This window comes from Protopterus annectens, chromosome 3.part1 (assembly GCF_019279795.1).
Source record: "Protopterus annectens isolate FY-2018-M chromosome 3.part1, PAN1.0, whole genome shotgun sequence".
Lineage (NCBI taxonomy): Eukaryota > Metazoa > Chordata > Ceratodontiformes > Protopteridae > Protopterus > Protopterus annectens.
The window spans coordinates 328,884,606-328,893,982 of NC_056732.1; the positions used below are offsets into that span (position 1 = coordinate 328,884,606).

General features: G+C 41.8%; 1 protein-coding gene across 1 annotated transcript in view; it reads right to left on the reverse strand.

Moving 5' to 3' along the window:
- Window positions 1-9,377, reverse strand: part of ANKRD28 (ankyrin repeat domain 28) — a gene marked incomplete in the record, with an annotated part of 2,819,689 nt that overhangs the window by 2,671,600 nt on the left and 138,712 nt on the right.

The window sequence follows — 9,377 nt, forward strand, 5'->3', positions numbered from 1 at the left end:
TGCCTGTAATTCTGAAACAATTTGTGCTGAGGTTATTGCCAGGAGCAGAGCAGTTTTCCAAGAGAGATATTTTAAATCTGCTGAGTTAGATGGCTCAAAAGGAGGTAAAGTTAATTTTTCCAAAATGAAGTTGAGGTCCCAAGTTGGAGTTGGTGCTCTACGGGGCGGTCTTATGCTTTTAGCCCCTCTGAGGTACTGTCTTAGCAAAGGATTAGAAAAAATAGGTGGGTCCGTGTTGTAATGAGCAGAGATGGCAGAGGTGTGGATCTTGATGGACGAGAAGGAGAGGCCTTTGTCCAGCATCTCAGTTAAATATTGTAGTATCTGAGGAATATTTGGGACAAGAGGGTCAAGGCTGTGAGCCTGGTTCCAGGCACAGAATCTCTTCCATTTATCCGAATAGGCTTTCCTGGTGCTAGGTCTTCTGGTCTCCAGAATGACATCCATAACAACTTTGGAGAGAGGCATTGCTTGCTTGATTAAGGAATCTGCCATGCAGCCAGGTTTAAAGTCTTTAGCTGGCTGTGAAGTATCTGATTGTTGTGCTGAGTCAGAAGATGTGGGATTTGAGGCAAAATCCAGGATGGCTCTTGTGCTAAGTTCTTTAAGATTGGAGGGGTAGTGATGGGAAAGCATATACTTGTAGGTTTTTCCAGCTGAATGAGAGGGCATCCACTTTCCATGCTTGTGGGTGGTAAGTCCTTGTGCAGAATTTCTGTAGCTGGCAGTTCATTGGGGATGCAAACAGATCTATGTCCGGGCTCCACCATTTTTGTGTTATCATTCTGAATATGAGTGGATGTATTTTCCACTCGTGCGGATCCATGATGTTTCTGCTTAAGTCGTCTGCCAGTGTGTTTTTCTCTCCTGGCAGGAATTGTGCTTGCAGATGAACTTGATAGGTTAGAGATGTGTTCCACAGGATCATGGCTTGTCTGCAGAAGGGATAAGAATGAGTGCCCCCTTGCTTGTTTATGTACCACATAACTGTGGTGTTGTCTGTCTTTAGTAGTAGTTGTCCTGGATGCAGAAGGTCCTTGAAAGCTATAAGGGCATTCTGTACAGCTAGCATCTCTTTTTGATTTATGTGAACATGCCTTTGTTCTGCAGTCTACTTGCCCGGAATACATTTTCCTGCCATGTGTGCTCCCCAGGCGTAATCCGATGCATCTGTTGTCAGTGTTTGCCTGGCTGTGGGTTGAGTGAAAGGCTGTCCCTTGTTGAGGTGACATGCATGAGCCCACCATCGAAAATCCTGTTGAAGGCAAGGAATTAGTGGTATTACTGTTTCCAAACTTTCACAGTGTTGAGACCAGGCACTCTTTAGGTACCATTGTAGTTTCCTCATATGCAGTCTGGCATATGGAATTAGTAGTATGCAAGATGCCATGTAACCAAAGGCCTGCAGAATTTTTCTTGCAGGGAGATGGGTCTTTGTTGCCATCAATTGAAAATATTGAGTCAGATGTCCCTGCTTGTCTGACGTGAGATAAGCCATCTGGGCCATTGTATTCAAGCTGGCACCCAGGAATATTATCTCTTGTGAGGGCACTAGTTTTGACTTCTTTTCGTTTACTGTGTACCCTCGGAAACTTAATAACTTTTTTACAAATGCCAGATGTTTTAGAAGAATGTCCTTGCTCTCTGCTTGAATCAGGCAGTCGTCCAGGTACGGATAAATTTGAATTCCTTTCTGTCTGCAAAATGCAATTACTGGTGCCAGGCACTTTGTGAAGACCCTGGGCGTAGTAGATAAGCCAAAGGGCAGTGCAGAGAATTGGTAGTGTTTTGAACCAGCTATGAATCTGAGGTACCTTCTGCAGTTTTGTCTGATAGGGACATGCAAGTTTGCCTCCTTGAGGTCCAAAGTTACGAGCCAAGCCTTCTTGCCCAGCATGGGAATAAGCTGCTGTAGTGTCAGCATTCTGAATTTTGGAACATCCAGGTAAGTGTTTAGAGAAGAAAGATCCAGAATGGGCCTCCAGGCTTTGTCCTTTCTGGGAACCAGAAAGAGTCTTGAGTAAAATCCTTGTCGTTGCTCCTGTGTTGGTACCTTTTGAATAGCTCTCATATCCATGAGTGCTGTAATTTGTCTGAGCCTCTGCCCATTGATTTGGTGGCAGATTTGGCATTCCTTTTAGCCTTGGCAGAGTGTGAAAGTGGAACCTGTAACCTTGAGATACAATGTTGAGAACCCATTTGTCTTTGGTGATCATATGCCAATTGTGACAGAAAAGTGCCAGTTTCCCTCCCAAGGGGGCTGCCAAGAGAGAACTGTTTGGCAGCTATAATGGGAAGTCATTGGGGCTGTTTTTTGTAAGGTTGAGGCCTGTCTTCCCCTTCTTTCTGGGTTGATGCACCCCACTGCTGAGGCCTGTAAGGACCTTGTGGTTGACCTCTACCGCTTGGACGTCTGTATCTGCCCCTTTGAGGTCTGTCTGTAACTGGAAAGGACCAATTCTTTGTTGGCCAATTTCTGCTAAATCGCGGAGGCTGAACCTGTAAGAAATCCTTCACCGTTTGCATAGATTTTGCCTTATCCTCAATTTTCTTTAATACCTCTTCTGCCTTAACTCCAAATAAAACATCCTGCGGCAAAGGTGCATCCAAAAATTTTGCTTTAACATGATCTGGTAATGTCTGTTATTAACCAGGCATGTCTTCTAATGACAGATCCTGTAACTGCTGCTCTGCAGGAGGCCTCTAATGAATCAAAACCACATTGCAAATTATGTTTTCCCACTTGTTCAGCTGAATGCAATAAATCTTGCATTTCCTTATAATTAGGAGGATCTGAGTTTGGAAGCATTTTTTTGTTTTAACTGAGACATCAAATATTGCTGTTATTTTAGCATGTGAAACTGGCAATTTAAGGCCCTCATAGCTAAAGTTGCAGATGTGTATACTTTCTTCCCCCATCTGTCTAATGCTCTGGAATCTCTGTCAGAGGGGACTGGATTCTTTGCTGAGGAGGCCTTTACCCCTCTGGGGCCCTGAGAAATAGTTTCAGGATCAGCAGTAGGGCTTTTATAAAGAAATTTGTGAGAGTCAGGGACTCTGTAGTATCTGTCAGGCTTAACTGGAGCAGGAGGTAAAGAATCCGGATTTAAACTGGATTCAGTGTACACATCATCCACAATATCTAACACCGGCGGAATAGCAAGGGGTCTGTGTTGAGGTAATAAAAGGAAATCTCGGAGCCTTTTCTTGGATTCTGAATAATCCTGGCCCTCCCAATGGAAATGCCCCCTCATGGTATGTAAGGTTTCCCCAAAGGAGTAGTCCTCTGGTGGAGAGGCTGAAGGAATTGATTCCTCAGCATCAGAATCCTCATAAGGGGGTAAAGAGTATCCTAGGTCTGAGGATGAATCTGAAGAGATGGATACCCGGTCGGATGAGTCATAGTCTGCATCCTGTCTAGGCCTTTTATCAGGAGGGGGATGGGACCCCCTGATCAGGGTGATTAAGTCTTCGGCCATTTTGAGCATTTGTTTCTTAGGCATGGAGGCCTGTCCTGGTGAATTTTGAATTTGTTTCTTTGTTTTTAAAGGAGTTTTGGACTTGGCAGAAGATTTAATAGTTAACAGAGTAGGTCTGAAAACACCCTCTGAAGCTACGGGTTTGTTCAGGTACTCCGGATCCCTCTGAAGGGTTAGTCTCGGTAGGATGTAAATCTGGTGTGTCCGAAGGCCCAGCCACCTCCACGTGGGAGTCAGAGGTGGCCTGAGGTTCTAAAGAAGCGGTCGTCAGGGGCTGTAAAGGCACCTCGCTGAAAACTGGAGAACCGGCGACTGGCCTAGAAGAGGCTTCGTCGTCAGTTTTGGGCCTCGGATGCCTGTCCTTATCTTTGTGCTTTTTGTGTATTCCGGTCGTCGGTAGTTCCGGCGGCATGGTATAATTGAATTTTCTGCCAAAATAATGTCGGGCAAAATCAAACCAATGTTTAATAATGCGCTTGTTAAACCTAGCACAAAACCGACAATCTGTGACGTCGTGGTCTGGGCCTAGGCATGGGATACAATAAGAATGGAAATCCTTATGAGGTATTTGCTTCCCACAAGAAATACAGTTATTAATTTTACTGACATCGGTCTGAGGCAAGAAAAAGTTTCCCTAATGGGGTACTTAGCTTTGTAGAAGACTTCGGTTCTGGATTCGGAAATGAAAATCTCAGGAGTCGGCCGACCGGCACTTGCGAACTGCTTTTGTTTCGGACACCACATGGCAAGAAAGACTGAAGAAAATGGCGTCGGCTGCATCTTATATACCCCTGTCGCACGAACGTCAGGGAAGAAGCGACAGCAACCGACGCCGGACCAAGACTTTGGAACTCAGGCCGACTGAGGGACCGCCTGACGCCAGGATAACCCAAGTGTAATGACTGCAGCAGTGCAACACAAACATCTATGCATGCCTATTTGATTTCTTCCCTTATTTGTGAAAAATTAATAAAATAAAAAGTAGCCCACTTTCAAATAAATAAAACATATAGCTGCAGCCTAATAGCTTTAAAAAGAGTAAATATAAAAATAGGTCAGTTTATATTTAATTATGACTGAAGTCCATTTCAATATGCCATTGTCCTCTTCTGTTTTTTCCTCAGCCATGTACAGCAATCAACCGTTGAGCCTGGACATACAGCACAACTACATCAGCTCAGGGCCCGAAATAAATACTTTCTTGCAAATTAACAGCATATTAAATGATAAGTGTTCTCACCTGTTTAAGTGATTTCTTTTTCTGAACAACAGTGCAGAACTTCTCTATATTTGGGTTGTAAGATGTGACTTTGATCTTCTCACAGAACTACAGGCAGTCATCCTTGAGATGCAAGCGATATTTGCATTTTATATAGTTCATGCTTGAGAAAACCTGCTTCATAGGTATGTGGATACAAAGATGGACAGGACTCCAAATGCATACTTAATGTTCAAATAAGTGTCAGGAATGGCATTCCATGTTTCAAACAAGTTTGTCAGGTTTGGGCAGGTTTTCACTTTCGCTACATTTGTGCTTCTGAGCGAGAATGGCCTTCTGATGGGCAACATCTTTGAGATCAGCTGTCAGGCTTTAGAACTTAATACACCCATAAGTCTATCACCTATGTCGGCCAGTTAGGGTTGCCAGCTGTCCAGTTTTTGACCGAACTGTCCGGTTTTCAGACAAATTGTCCAGTTAAAAAATGTCATCAAAACCATGAAGTCCGGTTTTTTTTTGTGCCACCAGAGGAGAGGAGAAAGTAAATGTATCCAGCTCAAACGGGAGCGGTACGATACACTACTAGCTACTACACAACAATGAAATGCTTTTAACTTCAGTATTCCTGGTAGCTACATAGTTTAGACAGTACATACATTAACTTAAGTGGCAGTGATGTAATACAAATGGACAAATTTTATTTTCTGCTATACAGATTGTAGAGATATCACTGGAAGGCAGTACTCCACGGTGGGAAAACGGTATTTTTTTAGCTATCATTATCCTACCAACTACCAAACAGTGACAAAAGAAATCTTATAGCAAGATTTAAAATGCTTAAGCACTCTGCCAACATTGCCCAGTGTTGCATTGTAGTACACTCAGACTGATTTTAGAACTTCACCATGCAGTGTAATACTGCTAGCAATTAACACGCCCTGATTTGTATTATCCTCATCTACTATGTTGAACCGTATTCCATGAAACAAATTGTGCATCTTGCTTTTTGGGCACTTGCAGTTACCCAGCATTGTTTTGCTTTTACTTGATTCTGTCGCAAGGGACCACATTGAAAAATAAAACTACCTCTTTGCCATGTTCAGAAAATGGCAAGTGTGCTAGCTGCATGTGATTTCTTTTCCCGTGCATCTTGCTGAGATATAGAGCCTTGAGTGTTCTTACATTCAGTCTTATTGCCATTTTACAACTGCACAGCGGTCCAGTCTGCATCTTAGTAAACTTGTATTAGAGCGCATTGTTGTAGGAAGTTACCTGTTTTAACCCACAACTTTGGTGATATAGAAAAACATTAATGAAACTCTTTAAAGTATGTGTGCTTTTCTGAGATTATGACGTATACTTTGAAAGTAACATAAAACATGTCACCTGTTAGAAATCCATTCATCCACAACCCCTTTATCTCATTTTTTGCATATGTGACATGTAAAGAAAAAGAGTGGGAGGTCAGTCGGACCCAGTACAAGATCTTAAGTACTAGCATCTGAAATATCACACTAGGGGCAGTAACACTTAGCTCAACTGACCCCACCCAATACAGGCAGCCAAGGACTGAAACTTCCTAATCCGAAACGGAAAATATGTTGCATCTTAACAACTGAGTACTTGTCCCACCCCAGCAGAAACAGTATTTGACAGAACTTTCAAAATGCAAGGGAATGTTAAGATCATCATTTCTGAATGAGCAATAAAGTGATGTTATTGACTTAAATGATCTTATGGGGTAAATCAAAACTTACAATTTTTTAATACCAAAGATAACTGCTTGCATTTTTTTTTTGGATTTTTTTAATCAGATTTACCACCATGTGCACAGGCTGCTAGCTCTTGACCTTTATCTCCATGGATCATCCATAATTAGGTTTAGGAACATAGAAAATAAATAACTGGAGAAAAATGCACCATATTGACACTTTTCATCAATACTGGTACTTACATCTGCAGCAGCCTAGCAGTGCAATTAGTGCCACCTATGTTCTTTTCTCCCCTTTAAGTACGGCTTAAGTCATCAAAGTGGGTGGTCCCATCAGCTGATGTCACTGTGATGTCACAAAATAGGTGTGGCATGGGCGGGAGAGGGGGTGGGAATGGGTGGAGTTATGTGTGATGCGAGGGGCGTGACTTTAGTCCAGTTTTAGCCACAAAGAAACCTGGCAACCCTACGGCCAGTTCAATTTCAAGATAGGTTTGACTTACTCCTGTAAATGAGGACATGTTCAGCAGGGATGGGCCAATGTCCAGGGATGTGACAGGAAGGATAACGTGTTGGTATCCTTTCTGAACTCACAGAATCTTTCCCCAAATGCAGTTTGCATTACGATGATTGCACTCTGTAAATACAATTTATATGACTGTGTGTACTTTGAACTCTCTCAGGGAGGGGAAGTGAGAGTGTACCCCTCTGTACATGTCTGGCAAACATCGTTCTCTTCATCCTCCAGCATCTGCAGGGACATGCTTCCTTTTCCCTGAAGCCTTTTGTTCAGAGTGTTGCGGTACAGTGTCACATCCACCATAAAGTGCAGCTCTTCCAGCCAATCTGGATGTTTCAGTTCAGAATAGGCAAGTCTTTTGCTTTCCAAGAAAGCTTTCATGTGTTCCAGACACGCAGCAAACCATTTCAGCACCTCTCCCCAAATATGCGCTGTCGACTTCGTCCTATAATGATCAGAATTGGTGGTTTAACCTTTTTGCTATTACTTCATTCACTATTTGAATGAAACGGTTCATCACCTCCATGCATTCAGAAGGAAATGTTTGAGCACACAGTGCCTCTTGGTACAGAATGCAGTGAAACATCAGCAGCTTTCAATCCAGTGACTTCCAAAGTAAAGTCATAAACCCCTTCTGTGTTCCTCTCATACTAGATGCCCCGTAAGTAGCCACTGACACCATGTGAGTGGTGTTTACTTATTTGACCTTTAAACAATTCACCACAGCTTCACAAATGCCCCCCACCCTGTGTTTAGCCTTTTAGTAGCATCAGCTCAATGATTTCTTCATGCAGCCAATCAGAGTTCACATATCTGTATAACAACGCTGTCTGTTCAATATTGTTAACACCTTTCACATGCGACCGAGTACGGTGGCACTAAACAATAAGTTGCAACTAATGCCTAGCTTCAGAGGAAGACCTGTACCCAAGAATAATGTCTAGGCTACAATACTGTACAAAAAATTCAAGCAAAATCTGGAAGCAGCAGTAGAGAAGCTATTCATTATGTGAAAGTCAAAACAGCAAAGATGTGACAACTCGTCTGGGTACAATATATTTCAGAAAAGAACTAGCTCCATGGCATAAAGTACCAACTATGGTGTAGGGGATCTGAGTTCAAATAGCATCTCATGCATCTGCAAGACCTGGTCAGATTTGGACAGAAGTGAGTAACCACAGTCAGCTCAACCATTTGGGTGGGTACACAGATTCGACACTTGGAAGACACACAACGATAGCACTGACTGTTACACCCGGGAAGCACAGGATTGAGAAGCATATGCTACCTTTATGCATAGACACATACCAGAGAATCTGGGCAAGACTGAACGTAATGGAGGGCTCTCCTCACATGTAAATACTCAGTTCTTGCCCCCAAGGAACAAATGGTGGAGCAATTGGGGTAGATAAATAAAATCAGACACACACACACACACACACACACACACACACACACACACACAGTGAGTGCATGCATATCTCAGAAAAGGTTGTATATTTGTCAAAGCTCTAAATCTGAAGCTCCATTTCAACTAGCTGCAAATCCCCGAACAGAGACATTAAATGCACAAAACTGCAGAAAGTACATCACTGTGTCTTGACGCATTCTGCTTTCTCTGTGGTACACCGAACTTGAAGTCATACTAAGCAAAAGAAAAAGGAAATAAAAAGGTTGCTTCCCCGTGCAAATAAAAAGGATCCAACAGAACGAGGAGTTCCAATAGGTGCTGTTTTATTCTAAATCACTTTCTTCCCACAATTTATGAACTCACAGTCGAGTCCAAAAATTACAACAGGCAGCCATGACCTCAAATCTACAGTTGGTTCTCTTCACAAAAGTCAGCTAATGCTAATATCCTAACAAAGTCAAGTACTTTCCAGCCAACTTTAATCAGGGGAGTGTACAAGGCACAAATATTATATTTCTCTCTATACATTATATATATATCTATACATACACACACATATATACACACACACATACATATATACTTTATATATTTCACATATATATATATATATATATATATATATATATATATATACATATATATATATATATATATATATATATATATATATATACATATATATATATATATATATATACATACATATATACATATACACACACACACACATATATACATACACACACACACACAAACATATATACATAGACACACACACACATATACATAGACACACACACACATATATATACATAGACACACACACACATATATATACATAGACACACACACACACACATATATACATACACACACATATATACATACACACATACACACACATATATACATAGACACACACACACACATATATACATAGACACACACACACACATATATACATAGACACACACACACATATATACATAGACACACACACACACACACACACACACACACACAGACAGACAGAC